Source organism: Schistocerca serialis, chromosome 6 (genome assembly GCF_023864345.2).
Source record: "Schistocerca serialis cubense isolate TAMUIC-IGC-003099 chromosome 6, iqSchSeri2.2, whole genome shotgun sequence".
In the NCBI taxonomy this organism is placed as follows: domain Eukaryota; kingdom Metazoa; phylum Arthropoda; class Insecta; order Orthoptera; family Acrididae; genus Schistocerca; species Schistocerca serialis.
In genome coordinates, this window is record NC_064643.1 from 572,173,762 (window position 1) to 572,187,202 (window position 13,441).

A 13,441-nucleotide genomic window follows, 5' to 3' on the forward strand; every position below is an offset into this window, starting at 1 on the left:
AAATTAACTAAAATTCCTTGATGGAAATGTTTATGGGAAGAACACGATGGGGCCTCAAGGGAGGAGGCAACACAATACTTAACTCAGGTGCACCAAAACAAACAACGGACACCAGGCCGCGCCAACAACGGACACGTAAGGCACGCAACTACTCTTCCCGTTGCGGTTCCGCGCGTTCCACCCAAGTAATGGCTACCTGAAACATTTTAATACTTGGAATCGTACACCAGCGATCAGCAAATTAAAAAAACAATAACATGACATAAAAATACAATAATTTAAGAAAATCACATCATATGACTATGAGCTTAAGGTCTTTCAGTAATTAACAGATTACGAGACAGGTAAAGGGGCATGTGCCACTATTAAATCTTCCGTAATTACACTACTAAATTTCTAAATACCCAAGTTGCAATTAACGCAACAAGAATTAAATCATGTAAGTGTTAATGTTACTTTAAAATAATAATAAAATCATTTCATACAGCAGAGGACCAAGAATGGCCTGATCAGTACTCCCCAGTGAAGCAGTTCACCCAAATGGTACTCCACGGCTCCGAGCGCACAGCCCCACACAAAATGCAACACAATCACAGCGACCCGGCGTACTACCAGAACCACCAGGCAGTACACTAAAATCGTACTAAGCCAAAACAAGGACCGACTTTTAAAATAACGAGACCTAGCCCGGGCCTGACGACAGACCAAATGCCGGGAAATCCATAAGAAACCTCAGCCAACTTAATACCAACACAACAGTTCATGAACAATATGCAAAACACAAGACCTCTCAGTCCAAAGGCTTACTTTTAGTCGCGAAGGTGGCTCCGACCCACCTGCTGAGGTGCCAAGCGTCGTACGGAGTGCCGAATCAAGCTTAACCTTCGTTAACGGAAAGCGGAAGCACCACAAGACAAAATAAACTCCAATCTAACTCCGCAAGGCAAACTCTAAGGAGTGCCACTCGAAGACTATGCACTTGAAGATCAAACATAAAGCACCCAGACTAATGTGCCGCTGAACGACGCACTTCCATCACCAGCGTCTAGTAGAGTACGAAGAGCAGCGTACCCCATCGCTATACATCCATGGGACGGTAAACGAGGATAGCAATCCCAGCGACGGAGAGACAGGAGGACGAAATGACATACCGCCGCACATGGAAGGTATTTCAAACTCAGGCTCGACAAACTACAACAGGCGAGATTTTGCTCCCCTTGCGAATCAACTTAAACGGCACACCATGCCGCTGTCTACACTATTGACCGTAAAATCACGGTCCGGTCTTCCCATCGGGCCCCACTCGGCGTCCAGACGCAAGCAACCCCAGCCGAGCCGAACTGTCTTCACGCCAAAGCAGCCACCTCTTGCCTCCTCACACGCCTCCAGCTAACAAAGCTCCGGCCAGCGATCACACACTGAAACAGCCGCCTAACGCCCAAGCGCCGTCTGAGTGAAAACTCAGCACTAAGATCGATACGGACTTGGAAATAAGGGTGCACCGTAACACTAATCAAGGAATTTAATGTTTAATAACTAGTGCACAGTTTTTGTCCTACTGTTTTTTTTTATTTCTAATTAGTTTCCGCTTATTAGGCCATTTTCAAGATTCAACTGACTAGCATGTGCAAGGGACACTAGTTCATAGGTAACCAAACACTATAAGGCAGAGACACAGTCCACCTCCACCGAACGTTGTACGCCAAACTTGCTGTTTAACATTGTAAATTACACTTTATGCGACGGAGAATATTAAACACTGCGACGGTACCTAACGGTTACTGATGCTGAGTATCGCTTCCTAACAGCGTCCCATACTAGCAAACCAGTTGTGTCTTTACCTGCGGATACTCGTACTTTAGGTACTGAGGCTATGCACGGCTCTGTTTAAAAAGAATAGCTCGATGTAGTCACAGGGCCGAGCCATACACATCTGCTTTCATGCACCTCATCTAATTCACTGCAAATAATACCTGTAGCTGTGATTCTGCAGTCTAATAATCGAGGCGTTGGCTAGAATTACGAGTTAATAAATTACACAGGAATATAAAGTAAAAGACCAACGAATCATTTAATAGAAAGGGGTTCTGTTCCAACTCCTGTAATTGAAGAAGACGACAGAGAATTATGCTAATAAACGTTCATTCAAGAAAGGACATCTCAAATAAAGGGGAAGCGGCCCCACGGTATTCAGTTAAAATACAGGCAATAAGTACTCTTACAAGTGTCGTTACGAAAATGGTAGCAAAATGTCCAAACTAAATAGTCACCAAAGACTCACGAATAATAAATTCATTTCGTGATCACAATATGCAAAGTAAAAGCAGTTCAGAGTTCAAAATGATGACACACAAATTAACACACACAATATGAAGAATAGAAATTCATGCTCTGTCTATTCTCAGTACCCTAAATCAAGTGGCAAAAGTTGGAGTCCTACTCTGGAGCATATTCAAACCTCTCGAAATATAAGTTCCTTCAGAAGCTAAAGTATGGTAGCGGCCCTTCACCGCCCAGAACCGATCACCTTTACGGCTGAATATACACGTTACTATAGGCAGGTGTGCCTTCTTCCGGCACTCGACGTAAAGTGCCAGAATCACTCCTTTGGCCTCTTCACTAGAAAAGCCCCGGTCTCCAACTGCCTCTCACAGTGTTCCGCTACTGTCTCTTTCTATATTGGCTGCAGGCCGTCCCCACCAAATATACAGTGTTCTTAATTGCTACAGACATGATATGATTCGTCTTGAACACTGTCCCCCATCAAACTAATATATTACGACAGTATTTAAATAAAAGAAAAGTTACGAACATTCGGTCACACGCAGATCACTTACAATAAATGTAAGTAATAGCTGGTTCATAAGCAAACAAGCCAGCATTCTTATAGAAGTTTTATAACGATAAAGGGCCACAGATTGTCGTTAAATGTTTTAAACCATTATTTATAAATTCTTGACACAAGTGTCTTTTGATTCTCTTTTCAATTGTGGTGTCCGATAACACACCTTTGATTTAACACAGTTTTTAATACCATCTGCAAACAACATTTAAATAAAGTGACTGGCAATATACTAAACTGTTCCATAAATATATACGCAAGAATAACGAAATGTGAGATATTAATGTTGTATCATTTGCTGTGTAAATGTAGAGGATGGGATGTTCTGACAAACATTTGCATACGGAAAGCGATATAAAAGAAGCAGTAAATGAATACATAAAATAAATACGGATTCATATTTTTCAGGGTCCGCCCCCGGTAGCTGAGTGGTCAGCGTGACAGAATGTCGACCCTAAGGGCCCGGGTTCGATTACCGGGTGGGTCGGAGACTTTCACTGCTCAGGGACTGAGTGTTGTGTTGTCCTAATCATAATCATTTCATCCTCATCGACGCGCAAGTCGCCGAAGTGGCGTGAAATAGAAGGACTAGCACCCGGAGAACGGTCTACCCGACGAGAACCTCTAGTCACACGACATTTATTTCATTCATATTTTTCAGAGACGATAGCTATAGTGCGATTCCGTTATCTGAGATGTCGTTTGCTGAAATTATATGAAGCAATTGTTCTTGTTGTGATCTTCAGTCCGGAGACTTGTTTGACGCAGCTCTCCATGCTACTCTATCCTGTGCAAGCTTCATCATCTCCCAGTACTTACTGCAACCTACATCCTTCTGAATCTGCTAAGTGTATCCATCTCTTGGTCTCCCTCTACGATTTTTACCCTCCACGCTGCCCTCCAACGCTAAATTTGTGATCCCTTGATGCCTCAGAACATGTCGAACCAACCGATCCCTTCTTCTTGTCAAGTTGTGCCACAAACTCCTCTTCTCCCCAATTCTATTCAATACCTCCTCATTAGTTATGTGATCTACCCATCTAATCTTCAGCATTCTTCTGTAGCACCACATTTCGAAAGCTTCTATTCTCTTCTTGTCCAAACTATTTATCGTCCATCTTTCACTTTCATACATGGCTACACTCCATACAAATACTTTCAGAAACGACTTCCCGACACTTAAATCTATACTCGATGTTAACAAATTTCTTTTCTTCAGAAACGCTTTCCTTGCCATTGCCAGTCTACATTTTATATCCTCTCTACTTCGACCATCATCAGTTATTTTGCTCCCCAAATAGTAAAACTCCTTTACCACTTTAAGTGTCGCATTTCCTAATCTAATTCCCTCAGCACCACCCGACTTAATTCGACTACATTCAATTATCCTCGTTTTGCTTTTGTTGATGTTCATCCTACATCCTCCTTTCAAGACACTGTTCATTTCAGTCAATTGCTCTTCCAAATCCTTTGCTGTCTCTGACAGAATTACAATGTCATCGGCGAACCTCAACGTTTTTATTTCTTCTCCATGGACTTTTTCTTTTGTTTCCTTTACTGCTTGCTCAATATACAGATTGAATAACATCGGGGACAGGCTACAACCCTGTCTCACATCCTTCCCAACCGCTGATTCCCTTTCATGCCCCTCGACTGTGCAGCCTATATCCTTCTAAATCTGCTTAGCGTATTCGTCTCTTGGTCTCCGTCTACGATTTTTACCTGATACGCTTCCCTCCAATACTAAATTGGTGATCACTAGATGCCCCAGAATGTGTCCTACCAACCGATCCTTTCTTCTAATCGAGTTGTGCCACAAATTCCTCTTCTCCCCTTCTATTCAGTACCTCCACATTAGTCGTGTGAGCTACCCACCTATTCTTCAGCATTCTTCTGTAGCACTACATTTCGAAAGCTTCTATTCTCTTCTTGTCTAAACTACTTATCGTCCATGTTTCACTTCCATACGTGGCTACACACCATACAAATACTTTCAGGAAAGACTTTCTGACACTTAAATCGATACTCTATGTTACCAAATTTCTCTTCTTCAGAAAGGCTTTCCTTGCCATAGCTAGTCTACATTTTACATCCTCTCTACTTCGACCATCATCGGTTGTTTTGCTCCCTAAATAGCAAAACTCATCTACTACTTCAATTGTCTTATTTCCTAATCTAATACCCTCAGCGGCACCTGATTTAATTCGACAATATTCCATTACCCTCGTTTTGCTTTTGTTGGTGTTCATCCTACATCCTCCTTTCAAGACACTGTACATTCTATACTGACAGAATTAAAGTGTCGCCGGCAAACCTCGAAGCTTTTATTTATTCTCCGTGGGTTTTAATTCCTACTGCAAATTTTGCTTTTGTTTCCTTTACTTTGTCAATGTACAGTTTCAATAACATTGGGGATAGGCTACAACCGTGTCTCACTCCCTTCTGAACCACTACTTCCCTTTCATGCCTGAAGACTCTTACAACTGCCATCTTGTTTCTGTACAAATTGTAAATAGCTTTTCGCTCCCTGAATCTTACTCATGCCACCTTCAGAATTTGAAAAAGACTATTCCAGTCAATATTGTCAAAAGCTTTCTCTGAGTCTACAAATGCTAGAAACGTAGATTTGCCTTTATTTATCTTCTAAGGTAAGTAGTAGGGTCAGTATTGTCTCGCATGTTTCAATATTTCTATGGAATCCAAACTGATCTGCCCCGAAGCTGCCAGGCAGCTTCCTCTTTCATTCTTCACCCCTAGTCCATATTCACCTACTACTTTTCCTTCTCTTGTTTTTCCTACTATAGAATTCCAGTTCCTCATGACTATAAAATTTTTGTGTCCTTTGTGTATCCGAATAATTTCTTTTATCGTGTCATACATTTCTTGAATCATCTGCGAAACTAGTTGGCATATAAACTTGTACTACAGCAGTACCATTATTTGAATTTGTATTTATAACCCTGTATTCACCTGACCAGAAGTCTTCTACCTCCTGCCACCGAACTTCACTAATTCCCATAATATCTAACTTTAACCTATTTCTCTTTCTAAATTTTCTAACCTGCCTGCCCGATTAAGCGATCTGACATTCTACGATCTGATCAGTAGAGCGCCAGTTTTCTTTGCCCTGATAATGACTTCCTCCTGAATAGTCCTTCCCCGGAGATCCGAAGGGGGGACTATATTATCTCCGTAATACACTCCTGGAAATGGAAAAAAGAACACATTGACACCGGTGTGTCAGACCCACCATACTTGCTCCGGACACTGCGAGAGGGCTGTACAAGCCATGATCACACGCACGGCACAGCGGACACACCAGGAACCGCGGTGTTGGCCGTCGAATGGCGCTAGCTGCGCAGCATTTGTGCACCGCCGCCGTCAGTGTCAGCCAGTTTGCCGTGACATACGGAGCTCCATCGCAGTCTTTAACACTGGTAGCATGCCGCGACAGCGTGGACGTGAACCGTATGTGCAGTTGACGGACTTTGAGCGAGGGCGTATAGTGGGCATGCGGGAGGCCCGGTGGACGTACCGACGAATTGCTCAACACGTGGGGCGTGAGGTCTCCACAGTACATCGATGTTGTCGCCAGTGGTCGGCGGAAGGTGCACGTGCCCGTCGACCTGGGACCGGACTGCAGCGACGCACGGATGCACGCCAAGACCGTAGGATCCTACGCAGTGCCGTAGGGGACCGCACCGCCACTTCCCAGCAAATTAGGGACACTGTTGCTCCTGGGGTATCGGCGAGGACCATTCGCAACCGTCTCCATGAAGCTGGGCTACGGTCCTGCACACCGTTAGGCCGGCAAGGGAACTTTCTGTTCCAACAGGACAATGCACGTCCGCATGTATCCCGTGCCACCCAACGTGCTCTAGAAGGTGTAAGTCAACTACCCTGGCCAGCAAGATCTCCGGATCTGTCCCCCATTGAGCATGTTTGGGACTGGATGAAGCGTCGTCTCACGCGGTCTGCACGTCCAGCACGAACGCTGGTCCAATTTAGGCGCCAGGTGGAAATGGCATGGCAAGCTGTTCCACAGGACTACATCCAGCATCTCTACGATCGTCTCCATGGGAGAATAGCAGCCTGCATTGCTGCGAAAGGTGGATATACACTGCACTAGTGCCGACATTGTGCATGCTCTGTTGCCTGTGTCTATGTGCCTGTGGTTCTGTCAGTGTGATCATGTGATGTATCTGACCCCAGGAATGTGTCAATAAAGTTTCCCCTTCCTGGGACAATGAATTCACAGTGTTCTTATTTCAATTTCCAGGATTGTATTTTACCCAGGAGGACGCCATTATCATTTAACCATACAGTAAAGTCGCAGGCCACGCGAAAAAATGACGAATGTAGTTTCCCCTTGCGTTCAGCCATTCGCAGTACCAGAAGCGATTAAAAGCTGTTAAGTCTGAAGTCTACTATGAAAAAATTTATCCACTTCGAAATATTATCTTTGTGGTTTAAAAGATGTTGAAGTTGTGGTTGTATCACTGGATGAGCCTCATTTTCCTGGAACGCCGATGTACTCGGATTTACATTAATATCTGCTTGTAAAATATTTTAGATTCTCAAAGAGTTACAAGAAGCTAGCTTTCAGTTTGTCTGAAAGCCTGCCATTGCTGGAAGCAGAGATTGCTCTCCTAAGCGATCGACGTGTCGTCCAAACGGGATTTTGCCTTTTTCTGCCGAAGCCTTTGTGTGCGCACCTGGCTCACCAGCAGCAGCCACTAGCTCTGCACCGCCTGCGGTGCTTTAAGGCCGTGCGCCAGCGCTCAGCCGTACAAGCAGATTCGCCTCCTACCAATACTGTGCGACCGACTCGCTCGCCTAAAGACGCGTAATGGTACAACACAGCTGTTGTGCGAGCTCCTGTGATGCTCTTATTTTCGCGGAGTTTTTCCTGTCGAAACGATATGCTTCGCGGCGCCCTGGTTGGTTAGCACCACTTTGATAACGGGTCCCGGCGCTCTGCATGAGGAAGAAGTACGTAGCGAGTCCGCAAGAGGCGTCGCAGGGGATCCAGTGGCGCGTGGTGTACTGCTGTGCCGCACTGGCGTTGTCATTGCTGCGCCGGTGGGTGTTGGAGGGCGAGACTGGAGTGTGGCGGCAGTGACCAGTAAGCAATGGCTCTGTCGTTCCGGCTTAGCGCGGGTGAGACCGCTGGAGTTTGCCCTGGCTTGTACATCTACGTAAGCTCCATGGATTAATTTTCAAATGGTGAGCCATTTGTCTGGTGGGTCATTTTCCAACCTGTTTGCTCCTGAGGTATTCTAAATCGCTTGGGTGTTAATATTTGTATCACTGTTAATCGCGAGTGAAATTAACTGACTTGTGTGAATGTGTACCTTTTTCTTTTTGCTGTCAGTTTTTAATTGGTGTCAGTTGTGGCCGATATTCGGCAAATTATGTTATCTGATGTGGCGTTCGCTGTGTTATTCAGTGGTTTGGTATTTAATTAATTTGTAAATGAAAATGACAATCTTATTTTCTTACATTGAGTAATTACTAAATAATTTTTCTCCCGGCTAAAGAATTGGTCAAGTTGCTAAAGAGCTCCAGGTTAACGTTGTGTTAAAGTGTTGTCCGTAAGTTGTATAAGTGTCGCTAAATCACGGTTCATACAACAGATTCTATACAACTATGGATTATGATGGAAACAGTTATCTTCAGCAAAATGATCATTAAAACCACCGAATATCAGCCGCGCACAACACTGACGTATGTTACCTGAAACAATATTCTTCGCAACTCGTGCGTAATTAATTTCGGCTCCATACATCAGCTAGAAAAGTTTGTTATAACGATCGTGCTATGAGCACTGTTTTTAAAGAACCAATCTGATTCGAGTTACTTTCATTAAAATGAGTTCGGGACCACCGGTGCACATTAGTTTTACACATTTGTATTACGTTCGGCATTTATGTCTACAGAGTTGCGTAATTTGAATTTGCCGCTGAGATAATTGTTAAGATGGCGGCAGACAATTGATAGAGACTTTCTATTGTTAGACCAAATAAGTAAGTATTTGAAATGCTTATTAAACTCTATAAACTATACTTTCGTGTTGAGCACTATTTAGATTTCATCAAGCAAACATTTGATTTATTTGTAAGGAAGACACAGACAAAAACGCGATACAAATCGCTATCATCAATGGATGCGCTCGTTGCAGCGGAAAGAAATAATTAACACAGATAATGCTTACTGAGAGTGGAATTAAAGTTACAAATAATTATTCACTCATATTTATAATAATAATGAACTCTATTCTCAAGTAATAATTAAAAAATAATTACAATTTCTTAACAGACCTCAGTTTGATATGCGTCCGCAACCTACAAAAGCCAACCAACAAAAGGTAAAAACAAAGGAAGGCAAACACAGATAATAAAAGGAATTTAGAATTATCATTGTCTTTGTATGATACACATCGATATGTCAAATTAGATCATAGAATATTATATAAATAATTAATATTTATCATCGTTTTCACTATTTTTGTCATATGTCGAATAGATAATGTTTATAACTGTTACAGGCATAATTTCCTCTCGTCGCACTGTAGCTAAAATTTATCTAATGGATGTTACACTTAGTGAATTGGTGCTTTCAGGATTTGTCAGTAAATTCCTCGACTGCATGCCAAAGCTTAACGTTCAACTTAAGTTGAGTTTTACTGTGCCACTTGCTGCCTGTGGGCGGTTGTTGCTTGTTGAAAAGCTTCTGCCATCAAAGGGCGGTATTCTTAGTAGTTAAAACTTGGTGCAGGGTTTCGTTCTTTACAACGTCAAACTCCAGAGTGGCGCTGCAGATTACCTTTTATGAACGTTAATTGGATTCATGCTGTCTTAACGGCAGAACTGGCATCAATTGTGCCTGCAGTTTCTTAGGATACACCGAATTTAAGAAACTTTGAGCCGAGTCTTACCTTCAAGTATTTTCTACTTTCATGATCTTTGATGGATTTACCGTTGTGATTTATTGCATTGAATGGTATGTTACTGTTGGTTTTATCTGTATTTTACAGAAGCTGCAGCCAGTGTACAGCTAGTGATGGTAGTATGAAGATGGTATCTGTTCTTTCAGCATGTCCGGAAGAACAGATACCATCTTCATATAGAAAAGGCTTACAGGCCAGTGATCTTCTTTAGTGTGAATACACTCTCACTGTCCGAACTCTTACGGGAATAGGTAGATTGACTGCCGCGAATAATGTGTATAGTGAGCAGGGGCACTACAAATGTAGTGTGTGGACAGTAAGTTGGAGATGTGAGTCTCACAGGGAGCGTTCCAGAGGTAAGTCCCTGCAGTCGCACTAACGCCGCCACGGTAGCTCAGCGTGTTCGGTCAGAGGGCTGCGTGCTCTCTGTAATAAAAAAAGTGAGTCGAGGAATCAACGATCAGTTTGCACGGATGTCTTGTGACGTCCACCCAGACCAAACGCAACGAAAAAAAACAACAACAAAAAACGGATAGACAGATAGAGCGTCTGCCATGCAAGCAGGAGATCCCAGGTTCGAGTCGCGGTCGCGGCACACATTTCCAGCTGTCCTCTTTAGTATTTATCAACCCCTGTAAGCAACTAAAAGTCTGGATTCCATTGTAATTTGTTGTTTGTGCCGAGCGGTTCTAGGCTCTACAGTCGCAGGTTCGAATCCTGCCTCGGCCATGGATGTGTGTGATGTCCTTAGGTTAGTTAGGTTTAAGTAGTTCTAAGTTCTAGGGACTGATGACCTCAGAAGTTAAGTCCCATAGTGCTCAGAGCCATTTAAACCAATTTTGTTGCTTGCGGTCGGGTTGGTTCAAATGGCTCTGAGCACTAGGCGACTTAACTTCTGAGGTCATCAGTCGCCTAGAACTTAGAACTACTTAAACCTAACTAACCTAAGGACATCACACACATTCATGCCCGAGGCAGGATTCGAACCTGCGACCGTAGCGGGCACGTGGTTCCAGACTGAAGCTACTAGAACCGCACGGCCACACCGGCTTTGTGGTCGGGTATCGCGCAGGACGTTCAGAAGCGCTGCCGATGTTGAACGTCAATAGTGTGCTAATTTGTGTGTTCTCTTTTCAGACTACTGCTTTATGTAATGACCACCCAGTGTTTGTTGCTGGCTTTCTCTGTAAGCTGCAGAGCCTTTGGTTATTAATCAGGTTGCTCAATTGTGATAGAGACTTTTGCTGCTAAGACAATCTACATTTGAATGATTTGATACCTTACTTTCCATAAACCGTACTGACATCCATAATAAACTATCATTTGGCTGGATCAAAATTCGTTCATTCAACTTACATCAGTAGTTGAGTCTTATTATCTTAATCGTAAGGTCAATTCTACGTAACATTAATACTCATCTTATCTGAGTAAGGCTGTTTATCTTATCCACCTTCAAGAATGGGTGGTGATTTTTTTAAAATTTCGTTTCTATTAATTCAGTAACTACGAACATACCACCGGCTGCGTATGACAGTATTATTCTGTAAATGTGTTCTTGGCAGTGTTTGCATTTCAATTTTGTCAAACGAATCTCCTTTTTTTGTTTTCACTGTATCCTCAAATTGTGGCTCAGCATTCCGCTCCAGTAGCCTTGTGCCCTGCTCCCTTTTTTATCAGTGGTAGCACAGTGTGGTTGCGGTTTTCGCAGGAGGGGGGGGGGGGGGCTTGGATTCTAATTTTAATGCACTGGTAGCAGCATAATGGCCAATGTAAAACTTTCCATTTATTTTTATTGAACATGTTTTGCTTGTTGTGAGGGTTTTATTCTATTGTTGCTTGTTTTGTTGTAATATGGATTCCATAATAACAAGGGGGTCCTCGTTATTGCCAGTCTCAGAATGACTTGCTCGGAATAGGTGCTGCAGATTCGTAAGCAGGATGAGGAAGGAAGCGTAACAGAACTTGATCAACGCTCGAGGGTTTCCTTGACCTCGCCAGTGAGCATTTCGCGGGAATCGGTAGAAGATGTGACTGAAGCCACACTCACTTACAAAATGTGTTAGATCATCAGGATGACATTATAGATTTTGATGTCGCTTCCACATTGCGAAGGTAAATTTGCCGGGTGCGAGCCCTACTACATCATTTACTCAATAGAATGCGTGATATGCGTGCTATTAGTAAAGATCCCTGGTGTTAGTGGAGATGTTATGTTTAAACTGGGGTGAGGACGAGCAAAATGCTGATACTAATGTTAGTCTAGAAAGGTCAGCATTAAAAAATCTGAGAGCGTTTGGGAGATTACTTAACCCGATAATGGCGATTCTTAATATCGTATCAAATTTGGCTGTGGAAAGTATTGAGAAATTACATGAACTCCTGTGGTTGTTAGCTAGGATACTCGAGAAGGCCAACGTGTTGTGTGTCAGACATAGTATAGCACTGCACCTTACTTACCCACTGCCTGTGGGACGATTAGCGAAGATAGTTGCAGAAGCATTAGGGAATCAGGAAACATTGTGGGCTTTTAGGAAAAAGCTTTTAAATAAGTGTTTTGATACTCGTGAAAAGAAAGACATAGTTAATAAACACGTTTGTCACGTACAAAAGAAAGATGAAAAAATAACCATTATGTTAACGAGGTCCGTGTTGTCATCTTAGTCTTGAGAGTTGAGATCACAGAGACTGAAACGGTTGCAAATGTCTTGGAAGCCGCCGTTGTGTTCGAGCGGTTCTAGGAGCTTTAGTCCGGAACCGCGCTGCTGCTACGGTCGCAGGTTCGAATCCTGCCTCGGGCATTGGTGTGTGATGTCCTTAGGTCAGTTAGGTTTAAGTAGTTCTAAGTCTAGGGAAATGCTTTTTTATTCCAGTCTCTGATCACAAATGAATTCTTTAGACGATGACCGGTTTCAGTCTGTAATGACCATCTTCAGATCTTTTTTACACCATGCGTCATTACAGACTGAAACCGGTCATAGTCTAAAGAATTCATTTGTGGTCAGAGACTGGAATAAAAAAGCATTTTACACTATTGGATCACTGTTTGTACACGCGATTATGTCGCAGTTGCTGAAACTAAGTCTAGGGGACTGATGACCTCAGATGTTAAGTCCCATAGTGCTCAGAGCCATTTGTCTTGGTAGGTATGGGGTAGCCGATAGATGCAAGAGTCTCGTTTGTGATAAGCCACCATGTTTTGCCGGTTTAGACGAGTTGTTAGTTACAGTGATAGCAAGTGCGAAGAATTAGATTTGGACTGTGTGACGGGGGGCGGGGGGGGGGGTAATGTTGGCGCGTTTAGCATCGTTGGCCGAGTTCGCTAGTTAAAGGAGTGTACTGTCAGTATAACAAACCAGGGCATTTTGTTAGGCACTCCTCGTTTATGAAGTGTAGGCGGATAAGTCACTCACGGCAGAAGGAAGGCAATTCGTCAGCCCTCCATAAAAAGCTTCCGAAGTCCTGCCGTAAAATATGTGCTGCAAAGTATTAGCAGCTCTCTTACGTGCGTGCGGCGTTGGCTATAGAACCTGTTTTGTGTTCTAATTGATTCGGGCAGTAGTGTTCCCCTGATTCATTGTAATTGGTATACCAGATACCAACAAGTAGCTCGGGTACCAGAGTTGGGTCTAGTTAATCAAACTTGTCGTTCA